The sequence below is a fragment of the Oncorhynchus mykiss genome, chromosome 8 (assembly GCF_013265735.2).
Source record: "Oncorhynchus mykiss isolate Arlee chromosome 8, USDA_OmykA_1.1, whole genome shotgun sequence".
NCBI lineage: Eukaryota > Metazoa > Chordata > Actinopteri > Salmoniformes > Salmonidae > Oncorhynchus > Oncorhynchus mykiss.
This window is the reverse complement of record NC_048572.1, coordinates 66,291,087-66,313,846: the sequence shown is the minus strand read 5'-3', so window position 1 is coordinate 66,313,846 and position 22,760 is coordinate 66,291,087. Positions and strand designations below refer to the sequence as shown.

At 43.3% G+C, this 22,760-nt stretch overlaps 1 protein-coding gene across 2 annotated transcripts in view; it reads left to right on the top strand.

The window, feature by feature from the left end:
- Window positions 1-22,760, top strand: part of LOC110530388 (TGF-beta receptor type-1) — a 58,474-nt gene that overhangs the window by 18,415 nt on the left and 17,299 nt on the right. The window lies entirely within an intron of this gene.

Here is a 22,760-nt window from a genome sequence, read left to right as displayed (position 1 = left end):
GATGGAGAGCATTTGTGAACAGCAGTTTTCAGTTCTTTACACAGATTCTCGATTGGATTCAGGTCTGGACTTTGACTTGGCCATTCTAACACCTGGATATGTTTATTTTTGAACCATTCCATTGTAGATTTTGCTTTATGTTTTGGATCATTGTCTTGTTGGAAGACAAATCTCCGTCCCAGTCTCAGGTCTTTTGCAGACTCCATCAGGTTTTCTTCCAGAATGGTCCTGTATTTGGCTCCATCCATCTTCCCATCAATTTTAACCATCTTCCCTGTCCCTGCTGAAGAAAAGCAGGCCCAAACCATGATGCTGCCACCACCATGTTTGACAGTGGGGATGGTGTGTTCAGCTGTGTTGCTTTTACGCCAAACATAACGTTTTGCATTGTTGCCAAAAAGTTCAATTTTGGTTTCATCTGACCAGAGCACCTTCGTCCACATGTTTGGTGTGTCTCCCAGGTGGCTTGTGGCAAACTTTAAATGACACTTTTTTATGGATATCTTTAAGAAATGGCTTTCTTCTTGCCACTCTTCCATAAAGGCCAGATTTGTGCAATATACGACTGATTGTTGTCCTATGGACAGAGTCTCCCACCTCAGCTGTAGATCTCTGCAGTTCATCCAGAGTGATCATGGGCCTCTTGGCTGCATCTCTGATCAGTCTTCTCCTTGTATGAGCTGAAAGTTTAGAGGGACGGCCAGGTCTTGGTAGATTTGCAGTGGTCTGATACTCCTTCCATTTCAATATTATCGCTTGCACAGTGCTCCTTGGGATGTTTAAAGCTTGGGAAATCTTTTTGTATCCAAATCCGGCTTTAAACTTCTTCACAACAGTATCTCGGACCTGCCTGGTGTGTTCCTTGTTCTTCATGATGCTCTCTGCACTTTTAACGGACCTCTGAGACTATCACAGTGCAGGTGCATTTCTACGGAGACTTGATTACACACAGGTGGATTGTATTTATCATCATTAGTCATTTAGGTCAACATTGGATCATTCAGAGATCCTCACTGAAGTTCTGGAGAGAGTTTGCTGCACTGAAAGTAAAGGGGCTGAATAATTTTGCACGTCGAATTTTTCAGTTTTTGATTTGTTAAAAAAGTTTGAAATATCCAATAAATGTCATTCCACTTCATGATTGTGTCCCACTTGTTGTTGATTCTTCACAAAAAAATACAGTTTTATATCTTTATGTTTGAAGCCTGAAATGTGGCAAAAGGTCGCAAAGTTCAAGGGGGCCGAATACTTTCGCAAGGCACTGTATACAGAGAAAAGATTCGGCCCGAGAATTGAACCCCGTGGCACCCTCATAGAGTCTGCCAGAGGTCCGGACAACAGGCCCTCCGATTTGACACACTGAACTCTGTCTTAGAAGTAGTTGGTAAACCAGCCGAGGCAGTCATTTGAGAAACCAAGGCTGTTCAGTCTGCCGTTAAGAACACAGTGATTGACAGAGTCGAAAGCCTGGTCGATGAAGACGGCTGAACAGTACTGTCTTTTATCGTTTAGTGATATCGTTTAGTATCTTGAGCGTGGCTGAGGTATACCCGTGATCAGCTCAGAAACCAGATTGCACAGCGGAGAGGTACGGTGGGATTCAAAATGGTCAGTGATCTGTTTATTAACTTGGCTTTTGAATTCTTTGGAAAGGCAGGGCAGGATGGATATAGGAGTATAACAGTTTGGGTCTAGAGTGTCTTCCCCTTTGAAGAGGGGGATGACCGCGGCAGCTTTCCAATTTTAGGGATCTCAGACGATACAAAAAAGGTTGAACAGACTGGTAATAGGGGTTGCAACAATGGCGGCGGATAATTTATGAATGAGAGGGTCCAGATTGTCTAGCCCAGCTGATTTGTAAGGGTCCAGATTTTGCAGCTCTTTCAGAACATCTGCTATCTGGATTTGGGTGAAGAAGAATCTGGGGAGGCTTGGGCAAGTAGCTATGGGGGTGCGGAGCTGTTGGCCAGGGTCGGGGTAGCCAGGTTGAAAGCATGGCCAACTATAGAAAAATGCTTATTGAAATTTGCGATTATCGTGGATTTATCAGTGGTAACAGTGTTTCCTAGCCTCCCAGCTGCAGTGGGCAGACCTTTTTGGAGTTCGAGCTACAGGATGCAAATTTCTGTTTGAAAAGCTAGCCTTTGCTTTCCTGACTGACTGTGTGTATTGGTTCCTGACTTCCCTGAAAAGTTGCTAGTGCAGTCCGCCACAGGATGATTTTGTGCTGGTCGAGGGCAGTCAGGTCTGAAGTGAACCAAGGGCTGTATCTGTTCTTAGTTCTATATTTTTTTGAAAGGGGCATGCTCATTTAAGATGGTGTCCTCATACAGCCCTTGGTTCACTTCAGACCTGACTGCCCTCGACCAGCACAAAATCATCCTGTGGTGGACTGCACTAGCAACTTTTCAGGGAAGTCAGGAACCAATACACGCAGTCAGTCAGGAATTACTTTTAAAGAACGACCAGGCATCCTCTACCAATGGGATGAGGTCAATATCCTTCCAGGATACCCGGGTCATGTCGATTTAGAAAGGCCTGCTCGCAGAAGTGTTTTAAGGAGCGTTTGACAGTGATGAGGGGTGGCCGTTTGACTGCGGATCCATAGCGAATGCAGGCAATGAGGTAGTGATCGCTGAGATCCTGATTTGAAAACAGCAGAGGTGTATTTGGAGGGCAAGTTGGTCAGGATAATATCTAAGAGTGCCCATGTTTACGGATTTAGGGTTGTACCTGGTGGGTTCCATGATCATTTCAGTGAGATTGAGGGCATCTAGCTTAGATTGTAGGACTGCCGGATTGTTAAGCATGTCCAGTTTAGGTCACCTAACAGAACAAACTCTGAAGATCGATGGGGGGCAATCAATTCACATATGGTGTCCAGGGCACAGCTGGGAGCTGAGGGGGGCCTATAACAGGTGGCAACAGGGAGACTTATTTCTGGAAAGATTCATTTTTAAAATTAGAAGCTCGAACTGTTTGGGCATAGTCCTGGAAAGTAAGCCTGCAAAGTTCTGTCAATCTCTGCAGTAGCTTGCAACTCCTCCCCCTTTTGGCAGTTCTATCTTGACAGAAAATGTTGTAGTTTGGGATGGAAATCTCAGAATTTTTGGTGGCCTTCCTAAGCCAGACACGGCAAGGACATCAGGGATGATGGACTGCTAAAGCAGTGAGTAAAACAAACTTAGGGAGGAGGCTTCTGATGTTAACATGCATATTTACTTTCTATCCCTTTTCGATTTTTAATTTGTTTATACCTTCCGGTAACCTGCCTCACCCAATGTGATACGGAACCGCTATTATCTTTACATTTTTAGAACACACTCAAGAACCTCCAGAAGCTAACCAGCTAACTGGCTACAAGCTATTTAGTCATTGTTAGTTTTCTAACCTGGATAACACTCGCCAGTCCAGCTTCCCTGCCCCATCCACCGCTGCCCCTTGGACACTGATCACTTGGCTACATAGCTGATGCATGCTGGACTGTCCATTAATCACAGTAATCCATTCTGCTTGTTTATGTTTTATCTGTCGGCCCCAGCCGCACTTAGGCTCTGTGTGTAGTTAATCCGACCCTCTCTGCCTAATCAATCGCCATTCTACCTGCTGTTGTTGTGCTAGCTGATTAGCTGTTGTTGTCTCACCTACTGTTTTAGCTAGCTCTCCCAATTCAACACCTGTGATTACTGTATGCCTCGCTGTATGTCTCTCTCAAATGTCAATATGCCTTGTATACTGTTGTGCAGGTTAGTTATCATTGTTTTAGTTTACAATGGAGCCCCTAGTTCCACTCTTTATACCCCTGATACCTCCTTTGTCCCACCCCCCCCACACATGCGGTGACCTCACCCATTACAACCAGCATGTCCAGAGATACAACCTCTCTCATCATCACCCAGTGCCTGGGCTTACCTCCGCTGTACCCGCACCCCACCATACCCCTGTTTGCGCATTATGCCCTGAATATATTCTACCATGCCCAGAAACCTGCTCCTCTTATTCTCTGTCCCCAACGCCCTAGGCGACCAGTTTTGATAGCCTTCAGCCGCACCCTCATACTACTCCTTCTCTGTTCCGCGGGTGATGTGGAGGTAAACCCAGGCCCTGCATGTCCCCAGGCACCCTCATTTGTTGACTTCTGTGATCGAAAAAGCCTTGGTTTCATGCATGTCAACATCAGAAGCCTCCTCCCTAAGTGTGTCTTACTCACTGCTCTAGCACACTCTGCTAACCCTGATGTCCTTGCCGTGTCTGAATCCTGGCTCAGGAAGGCCACCAAAAATTCTGAGATTTCCATACCCAACTATAACATCTTCCGTCAAGATAGAACTGCCAAAGGGGGAGGAGTTGCAGTCTACTGCAGAGATAGCCTGCAAAGTAATGTCATACTTTCCAGGTCCATACCCAAACAGTTCGAACTACTAATTTTGAAAATTACTCTCTCCAGAAATAAGTCTCTCACTGTTGCCGCCTGCTACCGACCCCCCTCAGCTCCCAGCTGTGCCCTGGACACCATTTGTGAATTGATCGCCCCCCATCTAGCTTCAGAGTTTGTTCTGTTAGGTGACCTAAACTGGGATATGCTTAACACCCCGGCAGTCCTACAATCTAAGCTAGATGCCCTCAATCTCACTCAAATCATCAAGGAACCCACCAGGTACAACCCTAACTCTGTAAACAAGGGCACCCTCATTGACGTCATCCTGCCCAACTGGCCCTCCAAATACACTTCCGCTGTCTACAACCAGGATCTCAGCGATCACTGCCTCATTGCCTGTATCCGCTACGAAGCCGCAGTCAAACGACCACCCCTCATCACTGTCAAACGCTCCCTAAAACACTTCTGTGAGCAGGCCTTTCTAATCGACCTGGCCCGGGTATCCTGGAAGGACATTGACCTCATCCCGTCAGTTGAGGATGCCTGGTCTTTCTTTAAAAGTAACTTCCTCACCATTTTAGATAAGCATGCTCCGTTCAAAAAATGCAGAACTAAGAACAGATATAGCCCCTGGTTCACTCCAGACCTGACTGCCCTCGACCAGCACAAAAACATCCTGTGGCGGACTGCACTAACATCGAATAGTCCCCGCGATATGCAACTGTTCAGGGAAGTCAGGAACCAATACACACAGTCAGTCAGGAAAGCTAAAGCCAACTTCTTCAGGCAGAAGTTTGCATCCTGTAGCTCCAACTCCAAAAAGTTCTGGGACACTGTGAAGTCCATGGAGAACAAGAGCACCTCCTCCCAGCTGCCCACTGCACTGAGGCTAGGTAACACGGTCACCACCGATAAATCCATGATTATCAAAAACTTCAACAAGCATTTCTCAACGGCTGGCCATGCCTTCCGCCTGGCTACTCCAACCTCGGCCAACAGCTCCCCCCCCCCCCGCAGCTACTCGCCCAAGCCTCTCCAGGTTCTCCTTTACCCAAATCCAGATAGCAGATGTTCTGAAAGAGCTGCAAAACCTGGACCCGTACAAATCAGCTGGGCTTGACAATCTGGACCCTCTATTCCTGAAACTATCCGCCGCCATTGTCGCAACCACTATTACCAGCCTGTTCAACCTCTCTTTCATATCGTCTGAGATCCCCAAGGATTGGAAAGCTGCCGCAGTCATCCCCCTCTTCAAAGGGGGCGACACCCTGGAGCCAAACTGTTACAGACCTATATCCATCCTGCCCTGCCTATCTAAGGTCTTCGAAAGCCAAGTCAACAAACAGGTCACTGACCATCTTGAATCCCACCGTACCTTCTCCGCTGTGCAATCTGGTTTCCGAGCCGGTCACGGGTGTACCTCAGCCACGCTCAAGGTACTAAACGATATCATAACCGCCATCGATAAAAGACAGTACTGTGCAGCCGTCTTCATAGACCTTGCCAAGGCTTTCGACTCTGTCAATCACCGTATTCTTATCGGCAGACTCAGTAGCCTCGGTTTTTCGGATGACTGCCTTGCCTGGTTCACCAATTACTTTGCAGACAGAGTTCAGTGTGTCAAATCGGAGGGCATGCTGTCCGGTCCTCTGGCAGTCTCTATGGGGGTGCCACAGGGTTCAATTCTCGGGCCGACTCTTTTCTCTGTATATATCAATGATGTTTCTCATGCTGCGGGCGATTCCCTGATCCACCTCTACGCAGACGACACCATTCTATATACTTCCGGCCCGTCCTTGGACACTGTGCTATCTAACCTCCAAACGAGCTTCAATGCCATACAGCACTCCTTCCGTGGCCTCCAACTGCTCTTAAACGCTAGTAAAACCAAATGCATGCTTTTCAACCGTTCGCTGCCTGCACCCGCACGCCTGACCAGCATCACCACCCTGGATGGTTCCGACCTTGAATATGTGGACATCTATAAGTACCTAGGTGTCTGGCTAGACTCTAAACTCTCCTTCCAGACCCATATCAAACATCTCCAATCGAAAATCAAATCAAGAGTCGGCTTTCTATTCCGCAACAAAGCCTCCTTCACTCACGCCGCCAAACTTACCCTAGTAAAACTGACTATCCTACCGATCCTCGACTTCGGCGATGTCATCTACAAAATTGCTTCCAACACTCTACTCAGCAAACTGGATGCAGTTTATCACAGTGCCATCCGTTTTGTCACTAAAGCACCTTATACCACCCACCACTGCGACTTGTATGCTCTAGTCGGCTGGCCCTCGCTACATATACGTCGCCAGACCCACTGGCTCCAGGTCATCTACAAGTCCATGCTAGGTAAAGCTCCGCCTTATCTCAGTTCACTGGTTACGATGGCAACACCCATCCGTAGCACGCGCTCCAGCAGGTGTATCTCACTGATCATCCCTAAAGCCAACACCTCATTTGGCCGCCTTTCGTTCCAGTTCTCTGCTGCCTGTGACTGGAACGAATTGCAAAAATCGCTGAAGTTGGAGACTTTTATCTCCCTCACCAACTTCAAACATCTGCTATCTGAGCAGCTAACCGATCGCTGCAGCTGTACATAGTCTATTGGTAAATAGCCCACCCATATTCACCTACCTCATCCCCATACTGTTTTTATTTATTTATTTTTCTGCTCTTTTGCACACCAATATCTCTACCTGTACATAACTATCTGATCATTTATCACTCCAGTGTTAATCTGCATAATTGTAATTATTTGCCTACCTTCTCATGCCTTTTGCACACAATGTGTATATATAGACTCCCCTTTTTTCTACTGTGTTATTGACTTGTTAATTGTTTACTCCATGTGTAACTCTGTGTTGTCTGTTCACACTGCTATGCCTTATCTTGGCCAGGTTGCAGTTGCAAATGAGAACTTGTTCTCAACTAGCCTACCTGGTTAAATAAAGGTAAAATAAAAAATAAAATAAAAATAAAAAATGAACCCAAGGCTTTTAAGGTTACAGAAGTCAATAAAAGAGAGTGCCTGGGGACACGCAGGGCCTGGGTTAACCTCCACATCACCCGAGGAACAGAGGGAGGAGTAGGATGAGGGTATGGATAAAGGCTATCAAAACTGGTCGTCTAATGCGTTGGGGACAGAGAATAAAAGTAGCAGATTTCTGGGCGTGGTAGGATCGATTCAGGGCATAATGTACAGACTGGTATAGTAGGGTGCGGGTACAGTGGAGGTAAACCTAGGCATTGAGTGACGATAAGAGAGGTTGCATCTCTGGATGCACTAGTTATGCTGGGTGAGGTCACCGCATGTGTGGGAGGTGGGACAAAAGAGGTATCTGAGGCATGTTGAGTGGAACTAGGGGCTCCGCAGTACACTAAAACAATGCTAACTATCCTAAACAACAGTATACAACGCATATTGACATTAGAGAGAGGCATAAAGCAATCACAGGTGTTGATTGGGAGAGCTAGCTAAGACAATGGGTACGATAACAACAGCTAATCAGCTAAGACAACAACAACAGGTAAAATGGCGATGAATTGGCAGAGAGGGTCAGTTAACTACACACAGGGCCTGAGTTCGAGGCTGGGGCCGACAGAAAACAAAAATAAACGAAATGTATTACCGTGATTAATGAATTAGTCCAGCAGGCTTCAGCTATGTAGCCAAGGTATCATAGGTTCCAGTGACAGCAATAGATGAAGCAGGGAAGCCGCTGGGTAGTTTTTACTACGCTAGCAAGCGAATGACACAGCGTTGAAAAAAAAAGAGTTAGCAGGCCGAGGCGAGTAGAAGCCTCTGCTCCGATGTCCGGCAAAGGCCGGTTGAGGGCACAACGGATGGAATTACGTCGGCAGACCAGTCGTGATGGAACGGTGGGGCTCCGTGTTGACAAAGGGTCCAGGCCAGTTGGCAAACTAGGTATTGTAGCCAGAGTAATTTAGTTTGCTAGCCGGGAGATATGCCTGGCTCGCGGTTAACTGGTGCTAGCTTCAGGACATGGGCGTTAGCCACTATAGCCACTCGGTAGCAGCTATGATTCGGTGCTAAGGTCCAGAGCTTACGGCAAGAATCCAGTGGCGTAGTGGATTCTAGTCGTGTTAGTGAAGAGCTCAGCTGTGTAGCTGAGTGATCACTGAGCATGCCGGCAGGTGGACCTGGCTCAAAGCTAGCTTCAGGGCTGGGCCTCTCGGTGCCAGCTAGCTAGCTGTGAAGATCAGGGGTAATGGTCCAGGGCTTACGGCAGGAATCTGGTGTTGTAGTGGAGAAAACACCCCGATACTGGCAGGCTGTCCAGTATTTTCCAGGCTGGCTTCCAAAAGTGGCTGGTGTCTGTGCAAAAGGTAAAGGCCGCTAGCAGTGGCAAACAATGACTAAATAGCTAGTAGCAGGTTAGCTTCTTATGGCTAGCTCCTGATGGAGGTTCTGGCTATGACGTTTAAAAATAGCAGATCCGTTTCACATTGGGTGAGGCGGTTTGCCGGAAGGTATGTTTAATAATTTAAAAAAATGTATTAACAGCCTGCATCAGTCTTTGAGGTTGAACCTAAATGAGAATTTCTGCTCTGACAGGAATTGCTTGAAATTTGTGCGGCAACTTCCTCTGAGGTGGGCCTTAACTTCAAAGTAGCCTATGCTTACCTGGCAGAATGATATCATGATTATTTTCATGAATCCAGTGGGTATTTGTTTTGCAGACTCTACCATGACGTGCACTACAAAAACACAGCTAAACAACAGCCTCTTGCTAGGTGTGCATTTTAAGGCTAACTACATCCAAAAATCCAAATGTCTTAGATTTTTCCAGACCTCAGTGGTCATCTGATTGTGTAAACATTGTTGGGGACTTAAACAACAAAATTGGATGTTCTTTCAATTATTATGAAATTCTATACATGTTTTGTTATTTAACTGGAAAAAAAATAAACATAAAAAAATAAAGATAATGTGGGCTATTTACTTCATTTATCTGTTTTATAATTTGAATAACAAACCATGGTGGTAATTCATATCTTGCAGTAAAGCTGTAAATAAGACTTTGGTTTCAAGAGAAGACATGTTAAAGGTTTAACAGGGGATGCCTGGCTGTCTACTTTTTTTGGGGGGGGGGGGGGGGGGGGGGGGGGGCTACTCTATGTACTTGTGGAAAACACTAAGCTGTATAGGATGAGCCATGACTAGAATATAGTTTATATATATAAAGTGGTAAAAAAGTTTATTAAAGTGACGAGTGTTCAATGACTGTATAGTGCCGTGACCCGTGACCCAAAAATGATACTTTTGAATAATCTGTCCATAGAACATTCTTTCAAGAGTCTTGATGTTCTTCCAGGTGCTTTTAGGTAAACTTGAGTCAACTTTTTGGATGACATGGGTCCCCTCATGTGTGGGGATGCTTTGCTGCCTCAGGATCTGGATGACTTACCTTAATAAAAGGAACCATGAATTCTGCTCTGCATCAGAGAATTCTACAGGAGAATGTCAGGCCATCCGTCTGTGAGCTGAACCTGAAGCACAGCTGGGTCATGCAGCAAGACAATAATCCAAAACACACAATCAAGTCTACATGAAATTGGCTAAAAAGCAGCTCATTTTACCTTTTGGAATGGCCTAGTCAAAGTCCTGACCTAATTCCAATTGAGATGTTGTGGCATTTCATGCTTGAAAACCCACAAATGTCGCTGAGTTAAAGCAGTTGTGCATGCAAGAGTGGGCCAAAATTCCTCCATAGTCATTGCAGCTCCCAAGTGGTGCAGCGGTCTAAGTCACTGCATCTGAGTGCTAGAGGCGTCACTACAGACCCTGGTTTGATTCCAGGCTGTATCACAACCAGCCGTGATTGGGAGTCCCATAGGGCGGCGCGTAATTGGCCCAGCATCGTTAGGGTTTGGCCTTAGTAGGCCGTCATTGTAAATAAGAATTAGTTCTTAACTGGCTTGCCTAGTTCAGTAAAGGTTCAATTAAAAAAAAAAATGTGGCACAACCAGTTATTGAGTGTAAGGGGGTAATTGCTTTTTCACACAGGGGAATTGAGTGTTGCTTAACTTCTGTTAATTTAATAAATAAAATAGGTTATTTGTAAACTCAAGTTCCCTTTTTCTAATATTAGGTTTTGGTTGAAGATCTGATTCAGTATCAAAAATATGCATAAATAGAGAAAATCAGAAAGGGGGGCAAATACTTTTTCACGGCACTGTACATAGGACAGCAGTCTCTAAGGTGCAAGGTAGAGTATCTGGTGGTAGCTGGCTAGTGTCCTTAGTGTGACCGTTGTCCACTGTTTAGGGCCCCCGAAGTGTTCTCTTGGACCTGAGAGAAGCCTTTTCCAGCGAGGCCAATGACTATTACAACCTTTTGTGACTAGGGGGCATTATTTTCATTTTTGGAAAAATAACGTTCCCGTAGTAAACGGGATATTTTGTCAGGACAAGATGCTAGAATATGCATATAATTGACAGCTTGGGATAGAAAACACTCTAAAGTTTCCAAAACTGTAAAAATATTGTCTGTGAGTATAACAGAACTGATATTGCAGGCGAAAGCCTGAGAAAAATCCAATCAGGAAGTGCCTCATGTTTTGAAAGCGCTGCGTTCCAATGCGTCCCTATTGACCAGTGAATGGGCTATCAACCAGATTACTTTTTCTCCATATTCCCCAAGGTGTCTACAGCATTGTGACGTAGTTTTACGCATTTATGGTGAAGAATACCCGTAAGTGGCTACATTGCGCAAGTGGTCACCTGATGCTCCCAGAGTGATTCTCGCATAAAATACAGAGGTAGCCATTATTCCAATCCGTCCTACTGAAAAACCAATTGGTGGATATATTATCAAATAGATATTTGAAAAACACCTTGAGTATTGATTATAAACAACGTTTGCCATGTTTCTGTCGATATTATGGAGCTAATTTGGAATATTTTTCGACGTTTTCGTGACTGCAATTTCCGGGCGATTTCTTAGCCAAATGTGAAGAACAAACGGAGCTATTTCGCCTACAAATATAATCTTTTTGGAAAAAAAGGAACATTGGCTATCTAACTGGGAGTCTCGTGAGTGAAAACATCCGAAGCTCATCAAAGGTAAACTATTTAATTTGATTGCTTTTCTGATTTCCGTGACCAAGTTACCTGCTGCTAGCTGGACAAAATACTATGCTAGGCTATCGATAAACTTACACAAATGCTTGTCTAGCTTTGGCTATAAAGCATATTTAGAAAATCTGAGATGACAGGGTGATTAACAAAAGGCTAAACTGTGTCTCAATATATTTTACTTGTGATTTTCATGAATAGGAATATTTTCTATGAATATTTATGCCCGTTGCGTTATGCTAATTAGTGTCAGTCGATGATTACGCCCCCTCATGCGGGACGGGGAGTCACTAGAGGTAGAGCTTCTGCAGCAACAGGGCCCTTGGCTCTACAGGCCCTACCTCACCCTTCAGCTGGTGGAGACGTCTCGCATACCTTTCCTTTCACTCCCGCTCTCTACCGCTCCCCACTCCATAATTTCCTCTGGCTGTGTGCTTAGACCCAGGCATTTCCATCTGTCTCTCTGTGCTCCAACCTGCTGCTGCTCACAATCAATTTTATTTTCTCTCTTAAAGCCTTTTAGTGATTCCATATGAAACCAGCACAACAAAAAAATACTATGATTTTGAGAATTTTCACAAAATTGTACCCATAGGATGAAAATGGTTATCAAAGTTTGCATATTTATATTTGGCATATTTATATTTTTGGCCTTACTCAGGCTTCCTTTTTTAAGCTGCAATATATAACTTTGAGGGTGACCTGACCAAATTCGCTTAGAAATGTGAATTATAGATCTGTCATTCTCAATGAATTCTCTAAGAAGTTGTAGATCTGTTCTATGTGCAATATTTATTTCTACACTTCCATTGCTGAATTTTTGTTTCTGCATCTTTTACTTTCTGTTTTGTACACCAGCTTAAAACAGCTGGAAGTTCAATATTTTCGCTTATGGAAAATATATTTCACAGCGTTTTACAATTATTCTTTACACTATACGTGCTTGTTTTGTCACAAACTGAAATTAAGCGAACTGTTAGAATTTTAGCAACAAGGAAATGGCAGAGCAATTTCTGCACACATACACACAAATGTTTTCTGTATGAAATGGGATGTAACAAAAACATGTGCAGATATTCCAACCTGGAACTTTGATATGAGTGTGGAGGTATATTAAGATAAAAACAATTTTGATTTGACATATTTTGTTCTTCATGTTTCTAATTTTCTATATTCATAAATTGAATGTAAAATATTTTGTTTTACTGATCTCAAACGGAGCATGCAGTAAAGCTTCATATGCCACATTTGAGCTTTTTAGCACCTACAGATGAAGCATTATGGAGTCTTACAGGCCTGGGTAAGGCCAAAGTGTCATAAATATGCCAACTTTGATGAATTATTTCTCTATTATGATTTTAGGTATGTCAACAATTCTTCCTTCAAAGGACCATTCTATGGATACAATTTTGTGGAAAAAAAAATGTGTCCTTGAATGACTTTTTAGTGATAAAAGCATGCAGTGGATGAATTGGGTTGTCATTTTTTTGAGGAATCCTGCTGGTATTGGGTTTTGTTCATTGTGTGTTTTGGAGTTAAAGAATTTTTAGTGATGCTGTAGCTGAGTTGTAGTGATTATCCTGTTCCAGTGAGGCTGTCAATCATCATTCTCTAAGATTCTGTTCCCGCCTATTGGCAGGCCTTGCTCTTTCTGGCTTGGGGGCAGGGTAGTGGGTGCCGGGTGTTGCCAGTGGTGCTGTCTGATACTGTTAGGCCTTATGGCCGTCTGTCTGTCAGTCATCCTGCTCCCAAGCCATGTCACGCCACCCACAGCCTCAGGTATGCCTCCAGAATATGAGGGGAGCAGGAGAGCGATTGTAAGACCATCAAGGCTGCAGGTGCCTGGGGGGAAAGGAACAGGCAATCATTCACTCCTCTCATTCCCTTTAGCTCTGATCTCTCTCCGGTTTCTTCTGCTGATCACAGTATTACAGCGACCATACTGATGAGCTTTTCCAATGCTCTGAGTCCTATGAGAACACCTCCTAGAGAATCGTTGTTTCTTTGTCCTCCTGTTCTTTATTTATTGTCCTGGCTCTATTCTGCTGTAGCCTCCCCTGTAACCTGTACACATCCCCATGTACAGTGTGTCCAGTAGACGTTTTCTCTCCGTCTGCTGGTCTCTAGATTGTAAATGTCTAGTTCTACCTTGGGTTTCTTTTCATTCCACCATTGAGATATAAATAGGGTGTTCTTATTCTATGATGATTGGATGGCACAGTGGGGGCTTCAATTCTATGCCATTCGGTTATATGGAGCAACTCACTCTGTCTGCCAAGCCCACTGTCTGACTGTTACATATGTGAATCTCCAATGCCAGCTACCTTTTTGTAAACAGTAGGAAAGATGGGCTACTTTGAAGCTAGAAAGCAGCTCCGTAAAGATATTTTGATGCTAGTCACCTTTTTCAGATCTTTTGGTGCTTTTCAGCTGCTTGCTTTGAAGTGTAACTCGTTTTGATCAGCGCTGACATCAGGGGTGTCAAAACATTAGTGGTGCCTTTCCATCTATTGATTGGCCAGCCAGGTTGAAGCTCCTGTCACTGCTGATAGAGAATTGATTGGCCAGAAATACAGATAGAGGACAAGCTGTGGGAGAGAATAAGTAGTTTTTGACTGATTTGTCTAATAACCCCTAGAGATTGGGTAAGTAAGGTGGTTGTGGGGGAGTGAAAGAACCAAGGCAAGGAGTGCAGAGTGGAAGGAAGGAGTCTGAGGAAGGGAGGAGAAGCTGGCTGGTGATTCACGAATGAATTAGGCAAGCACTCTAGGCAGCGATACTTTGAGCGACTCGGAGTACCTGCCACCTCGTATCGGTCTCCTGGGTGCCTGCCTGTTCCAGTGGACTGGTTGCATCCCAAATGGTACAATATTTCTCCGTAGTCCACAACTTTTGACCAGGGCCCGTATGAGGGAATATCGAGCCATTTTAGGATGAAGTGGGACTCAGCGAGCCATGCAGGGTTCATCCTCATTCCTCACACCCAGGGCGGTGTGATGTGTGATAATGATCAAACCAATTTAGAGGCTACATGGCATGTGTAGGACATGCATGCAGGCCAAATCAAGCGGAGTTGGCTGTGCTGGATAAATTCTGTTGCATGCTCTAGGCCTGTGTTTCAATTAGATGTTGAAGGCTATGCGTGATCCTCAGAAAGCTCCTTTGTTAAATAGTTGAAGGTCTAGTACAGAACCCAATATTTATTGAAACCCAACTCCACTGTGCATCTCTTTCATATAATGACACAATGTTAAGCGTTTGATAAATGGATCGAAAAAAGCAATTTTGAAGAAAAAAACAACTTATCCTAACTTTTCTCTTTTGGGCTTGGAGATTTAGGTCGATACTTTTGTTTTTATGTTTTCAGCAGTAGCAGTTTCACTCTATGTACTTGTGGAAAACACTAAGCTGTATAGGATGAGCCATGACTAGAATATAGTTTATATATATAAAGTGGTAAAAAAGTTTATTAAAGTGACGAGTGTTCAATGACTGTATAGTGCCGTGACCCGTGACCCAAAAATGATACTTTTGAATAATCTGTCCATAGAACATTCTTTCAAGAGTCTTGATGTTCTTCCAGGTGCTTTTAGGTAAACTTGAGTCAACTTTTTGGATGACATGGGTCCCCTCATGTGTGGGGATGCTTTGCTGCCTCAGGATCTGGATGACTTACCTTAATAAAAGGAACCATGAATTCTGCTCTGCATCAGAGAATTCTACAGGAGAATGTCAGGCCATCCGTCTGTGAGCTGAACCTGAAGCACAGCTGGGTCATGCAGCAAGACAATAATCCAAAACACACAATCAAGTCTACATGAAATTGGCTAAAAAGCAGCTCATTTTACCTTTTGGAATGGCCTAGTCAAAGTCCTGACCTAATTCCAATTGAGATGTTGTGGCATTTCATGCTTGAAAACCCACAAATGTCGCTGAGTTAAAGCAGTTGTGCATGCAAGAGTGGGCCAAAATTCCTCCATAGTCATTGCAGCTCCCAAGTGGTGCAGCGGTCTAAGTCACTGCATCTGAGTGCTAGAGGCGTCACTACAGACCCTGGTTTGATTCCAGGCTGTATCACAACCAGCCGTGATTGGGAGTCCCATAGGGCGGCGCGTAATTGGCCCAGCATCGTTAGGGTTTGGCCTTAGTAGGCCGTCATTGTAAATAAGAATTAGTTCTTAACTGGCTTGCCTAGTTCAGTAAAGGTTCAATTAAAAAAAAAAATGTGGCACAACCAGTTATTGAGTGTAAGGGGGTAATTGCTTTTTCACACAGGGGAATTGAGTGTTGCTTAACTTCTGTTAATTTAATAAATAAAATAGGTTATTTGTAAACTCAAGTTCCCTTTTTCTAATATTAGGTTTTGGTTGAAGATCTGATTCAGTATCAAAAATATGCATAAATAGAGAAAATCAGAAAGGGGGGCAAATACTTTTTCACGGCACTGTACATAGGACAGCAGTCTCTAAGGTGCAAGGTAGAGTATCTGGTGGTAGCTGGCTAGTGTCCTTAGTGTGACCGTTGTCCACTGTTTAGGGCCCCCGAAGTGTTCTCTTGGACCTGAGAGAAGCCTTTTCCAGCGAGGCCAATGACTATTACAACCTTTTGTGACTAGGGGGCATTATTTTCATTTTTGGAAAAATAACGTTCCCGTAGTAAACGGGATATTTTGTCAGGACAAGATGCTAGAATATGCATATAATTGACAGCTTGGGATAGAAAACACTCTAAAGTTTCCAAAACTGTAAAAATATTGTCTGTGAGTATAACAGAACTGATATTGCAGGCGAAAGCCTGAGAAAAATCCAATCAGGAAGTGCCTCATGTTTTGAAAGCGCTGCGTTCCAATGCGTCCCTATTGACCAGTGAATGGGCTATCAACCAGATTACTTTTTCTCCATATTCCCCAAGGTGTCTACAGCATTGTGACGTAGTTTTACGCATTTATGGTGAAGAATACCCGTAAGTGGCTACATTGCGCAAGTGGTCACCTGATGCTCCCAGAGTGATTCTCGCATAAAATACAGAGGTAGCCATTATTCCAATCCGTCCTACTGAAAAACCAATTGGTGGATATATTATCAAATAGATATTTGAAAAACACCTTGAGTATTGATTATAAACAACGTTTGCCATGTTTCTGTCGATATTATGGAGCTAATTTGGAATATTTTTCGACGTTTTCGTGACTGCAATTTCCGGGCGATTTCTTAGCCAAATGTGAAGAACAAACGGAGCTATTTCGCCTACAAATATAATCTTTTTGGAAAAAAAGGAACATTGGCTATCTAACTGGGAGTCTCGTGAGTGAAAACATCCGAAGCTCATCAAAGGTAAACTATTTAATTTGATTGCTTTTCTGATTTCCGTGACCAAGTTACCTGCTGCTAGCTGGACAAAATACTATGCTAGGCTATCGATAAACTTACACAAATGCTTGTCTAGCTTTGGCTATAAAGCATATTTAGAAAATCTGAGATGACAGGGTGATTAACAAAAGGCTAAACTGTGTCTCAATATATTTTACTTGTGATTTTCATGAATAGGAATATTTTCTATGAATATTTATGCCCGTTGCGTTATGCTAATTAGTGTCAGTCGATGATTACGCCCCCTCATGCGGGACGGGGAGTCACTAGAGGTAGAGCTTCTGCAGCAACAGGGCCCTTGGCTCTACAGGCCCTACCTCACCCTTCAGCTGGTGGAGACGTCTCGCATACCTTTCCTTTCACTCCCGCTCTCTACCGCTCCCCACTCCATAATTTCCTCTGGCTGTGTGCTTAGACCCAGGCATTTCCATCTGTCTCTCTGTGCTCCAACCTGCTGCTGCTCACAATCAATTTTATTTTCTCTCTTAAAGCCTTTTAGTGATTCCATATGAAACCAGCACAACAAAAAAATACTATGATTTTGAGAATTTTCACAAAATTGTACCCATAGGATGAAAATGGTTATCAAAGTTTGCATATTTATATTTGGCATATTTATATTTTTGGCCTTACTCAGGCTTCCTTTTTTAAGCTGCAATATATAACTTTGAGGGTGACCTGACCAAATTCGCTTAGAAATGTGAATTATAGATCTGTCATTCTCAATGAATTCTCTAAGAAGTTGTAGATCTGTTCTATGTGCAATATTTATTTCTACACTTCCATTGCTGAATTTTTGTTTCTGCATCTTTTACTTTCTGTTTTGTACACCAGCTTAAAACAGCTGGAAGTTCAATATTTTCGCTTATGGAAAATATATTTCACAGCGTTTTACAATTATTCTTTACACTATACGTGCTTGTTTTGTCACAAACTGAAATTAAGCGAACTGTTAGAATTTTAGCAACAAGGAAATGGCAGAGCAATTTCTGCACACATACACACAAATGTTTTCTGTATGAAATGGGATGTAACAAAAACATGTGCAGATATTCCAACCTGGAACTTTGATATGAGTGTGGAGGTATATTAAGATAAAAACAATTTTGATTTGACATATTTTGTTCTTCATGTTTCTAATTTTCTATATTCATAAATTGAATGTAAAATATTTTGTTTTACTGATCTCAAACGGAGCATGCAGTAAAGCTTCATATGCCACATTTGAGCTTTTTAGCACCTACAGATGAAGCATTATGGAGTCTTACAGGCCTGGGTAAGGCCAAAGTGTCATAAATATGCCAACTTTGATGAATTATTTCTCTATTATGATTTTAGGTATGTCAACAATTCTTCCTTCAAAGGACCATTCTATGGATACAATTTTGTGGAAAAAAAAATGTGTCCTTGAATGACTTTTTAGTGATAAAAGCATGCAGTGGATGAATTGGGTTGTCATTTTTTTGAGGAATCCTGCTGGTATTGGGTTTTGTTCATTGTGTGTTTTGGAGTTAAAGAATTTTTAGTGATGCTGTAGCTGAGTTGTAGTGATTATCCTGTTCCAGTGAGGCTGTCAATCATCATTCTCTAAGATTCTGTTCCCGCCTATTGGCAGGCCTTGCTCTTTCTGGCTTGGGGGCAGGGTAGTGGGTGCCGGGTGTTGCCAGTGGTGCTGTCTGATACTGTTAGGCCTTATGGCCGTCTGTCTGTCAGTCATCCTGCTCCCAAGCCATGTCACGCCACCCACAGCCTCAGGTATGCCTCCAGAATATGAGGGGAGCAGGAGAGCGATTGTAAGACCATCAAGGCTGCAGGTGCCTGGGGGGAAAGGAACAGGCAATCATTCACTCCTCTCATTCCCTTTAGCTCTGATCTCTCTCCGGTTTCTTCTGCTGATCACAGTATTACAGCGACCATACTGATGAGCTTTTCCAATGCTCTGAGTCCTATGAGAACACCTCCTAGAGAATCGTTGTTTCTTTGTCCTCCTGTTCTTTATTTATTGTCCTGGCTCTATTCTGCTGTAGCCTCCCCTGTAACCTGTACACATCCCCATGTACAGTGTGTCCAGTAGACGTTTTCTCTCCGTCTGCTGGTCTCTAGATTGTAAATGTCTAGTTCTACCTTGGGTTTCTTTTCATTCCACCATTGAGATATAAATAGGGTGTTCTTATTCTATGATGATTGGATGGCACAGTGGGGGCTTCAATTCTATGCCATTCGGTTATATGGAGCAACTCACTCTGTCTGCCAAGCCCACTGTCTGACTGTTACATATGTGAATCTCCAATGCCAGCTACCTTTTTGTAAACAGTAGGAAAGATGGGCTACTTTGAAGCTAGAAAGCAGCTCCGTAAAGATATTTTGATGCTAGTCACCTTTTTCAGATCTTTTGGTGCTTTTCAGCTGCTTGCTTTGAAGTGTAACTCGTTTTGATCAGCGCTGACATCAGGGGTGTCAAAACATTAGTGGTGCCTTTCCATCTATTGATTGGCCAGCCAGGTTGAAGCTCCTGTCACTGCTGATAGAGAATTGATTGGCCAGAAATACAGATAGAGGACAAGCTGTGGGAGAGAATAAGTAGTTTTTGACTGATTTGTCTAATAACCCCTAGAGATTGGGTAAGTAAGGTGGTTGTGGGGGAGTGAAAGAACCAAGGCAAGGAGTGCAGAGTGGAAGGAAGGAGTCTGAGGAAGGGAGGAGAAGCTGGCTGGTGATTCACGAATGAATTAGGCAAGCACTCTAGGCAGCGATACTTTGAGCGACTCGGAGTACCTGCCACCTCGTATCGGTCTCCTGGGTGCCTGCCTGTTCCAGTGGACTGGTTGCATCCCAAATGGTACAATATTTCTCCGTAGTCCACAACTTTTGACCAGGGCCCGTATGAGGGAATATCGAGCCATTTTAGGATGAAGTGGGACTCAGCGAGCCATGCAGGGTTCATCCTCATTCCTCACACCCAGGGCGGTGTGATGTGTGATAATGATCAAACCAATTTAGAGGCTACATGGCATGTGTAGGACATGCATGCAGGCCAAATCAAGCGGAGTTGGCTGTGCTGGATAAATTCTGTTGCATGCTCTAGGCCTGTGTTTCAATTAGATGTTGAAGGCTATGCGTGATCCTCAGAAAGCTCCTTTGTTAAATAGTTGAAGGTCTAGTACAGAACCCAATATTTATTGAAACCCAACTCCACTGTGCATCTCTTTCATATAATGACACAATGTTAAGCGTTTGATAAATGGATCGAAAAAAGCAATTTTGAAGAAAAAAACAACTTATCCTAACTTTTCTCTTTTGGGCTTGGAGATTTAGGTCGATACTTTTGTTTTTATGTTTTCAGCAGTCTCTGCCAAGCAGATGGAGAGAGCAGTAGATAGATGGATGCTTCAGTCAGTGCTACAGGATAAATGATTAGACTGCCCCTGCCAATTTTCTCTCACAAACAACTCTCCTCTCCTGACTCTCTCTGCAGTACTCCTGCCATTACAACTCCCTCTCAAGTCCCTACCCCAGATCCTCTCTCTATGAATGCAGCAGAGTTCATTTACGGATAGTGTTCCTTTAATGGCCACCCTCTCTCTCCCTTCCTGGGCTCGTTTCAAGCCAGAGGTCTAGAGGTCCGTCTAGACTTCCTGCTGTCCCACACTGCTTTAATTGTAGCCTGTGGTTTGGTGAGAGGCCATTCTAGGTTGGGCATCCAGTGTGTGTGTGTGTGTGTGTGTGTGTTTTGTGCGTGCCTTTGCGGTGTGTTTAGTGTGTCTAGCCTACACAGTAAATTTGCAAGTGTCAGTCTTGGTTTTAAGATACAGTAAGTGTTCTGAGTGATTCTAGTGGGGTTAACCTTTCTGATCTCCCCATCCCGGATCCGGGTTCGTGAATACAGACTCAAGCTCATTACCATAACGCAACGTTAACTATTCATGAAAATCGCAAATGAAATGAAATAAATATGCTAGCTCTCAAGCTTAGCCTTTTGTTAACAACACTGTCATCTCAGATTTTCAAAATATGCTTCTCAACCATTGCAAAACAATCATTTGTGTAACAGTATTGATGGCTAACGTAGCATTTAGCATTAGCATTCAGCTGGCAACATTTACACAAAAAAACAGAAAAGCATTCAAAAAAATCATTTACCTTTGAAGAACTTCAGATGTTTTCAATGAGGAGACTCTCAGATAGCAAATGTTCAGTTTTTCCTGAAAGATTATTTGTTTAGGACAAATCGCTCCGTTTTCTGCGTCACGTTTAGCTATGAAAAAACCCCTGTATCCAGGATTGTGTAAATCTATCAGCAAGCTCATTAGCATAACACAACGTTAACTATTTATGAAAATCGCAAATGAAATGAAATAAATATGCCATCTCTCAAGCTTAGCCTTTTGTAAACAACACTGTCATCTCAGATTTTCAAAATATGCTTCTCAACCATAGGAAAACAATCATTTGTGTAAAAGTAGCTAGCTAGAGTTAGCATTTCGCGTTAGCATTTAGCGTTAGCATTAGCGTTAGCATCCAGCACGCAACATTAACAAAAACATAAAAGCCTTCAAATAAAATCATTTACCTTTGAAGAACTTCTGATGTTTTCAATGAGGATACTCTCAGTTAGATAGCAGATGCTCAGTTTTTCCAAAAAGATTCCTTGTGTATTAGAAATAGCTCCGTTTTATACATCACATTTGGCTACCAAAAAAAATCCATAAATTCAGTCCTCAAAACGCAAACTTTTTCCCAAATTAACTCCATAATATCGACTGAAAACATGGCAAACGTTGTTTAGAATCAATCCTCAAGGTGTTTTTCACATATCTCTTCATTGATACATCGTTCTTGGAAACATGCTTTCTCTCCTGAATCCCAGGAGAAAATGCCTGCACCTGAAGATTACGCACAAATTTAGACAAAGGACACCGGGCGGACCTCTGGAAAATGTAGTCTCTTATGGCCAATCTTCCAATGATATGCCTACAAATACGTCACAATGCTGCTAAGACCTTGGGCGAACGACAGAAAGTGTAGGCTCATTCCTTGCGCAATCACAGCCATATAAGGAGAGAATGGAAAACAGAGCTTCAGAAATTCTGCTAATTCCTGGGTGATGCATCATCTTGGTTTCGCCTGTAGAATGAGTTCTGGGGCACTTACAGACAAAATCTTTGCAGATTCTGAAACTTCAGAGTGTTTTCTTTCCAAAACTGTCAAGAATATGCATAGTCGAGCATCTTTTCGTGACAAAATATCGCGCTTAAAACGGGAACGTTTTTTATCCAAAAATGAAATAGCGCCCCTAGAGCTCTAACTGGTTAACATCAGTGAGATTGAAATGTACACGTTATTTGAATCCCAGTGGAATCACCTCTGCATGGTGGTGTTACTCGACTGTGTTGAGTTCATTTCCGTTAACTCTTTGACTATATATATTATACATTTAATTATAGCCAGCATATTGTGACTTGCAGGTCTGATGTGGCTCATTCAAACACATTCACTTGGGCAGAATTTACATGCCCACTACATCTGGCAGGCCCACTACATCTGGCTTGTGTTGGCTGCTGCTCTGCATGATGGCACGTTTGTGCACATGCACAACTATACACACCCCTCCCCCAGCCATCCCTGTGTAACCTGAGCTATGGGGCCAAAGGCTGACCAATAACAACCCTCTAGTCTGGATTCTCCTGTTGCTGTGAAGGCATTAGCAAGTCTTTCCTTCTACTTAAGGGTCACACACAACGCACAGAATTTTGATCGAGCCTTCATCTGCCGATTGTTCAGTGTTTTAGTGACACCCCTCTGTAGACGTCTGACTGATGCCATTTTTCACCTGATTCTACATGTAAAATTGTTGCTCACTCGCCGCACATTATGTTCAGAAGACCTGAGGTGCTAATTCCTCTTGGCCAGAA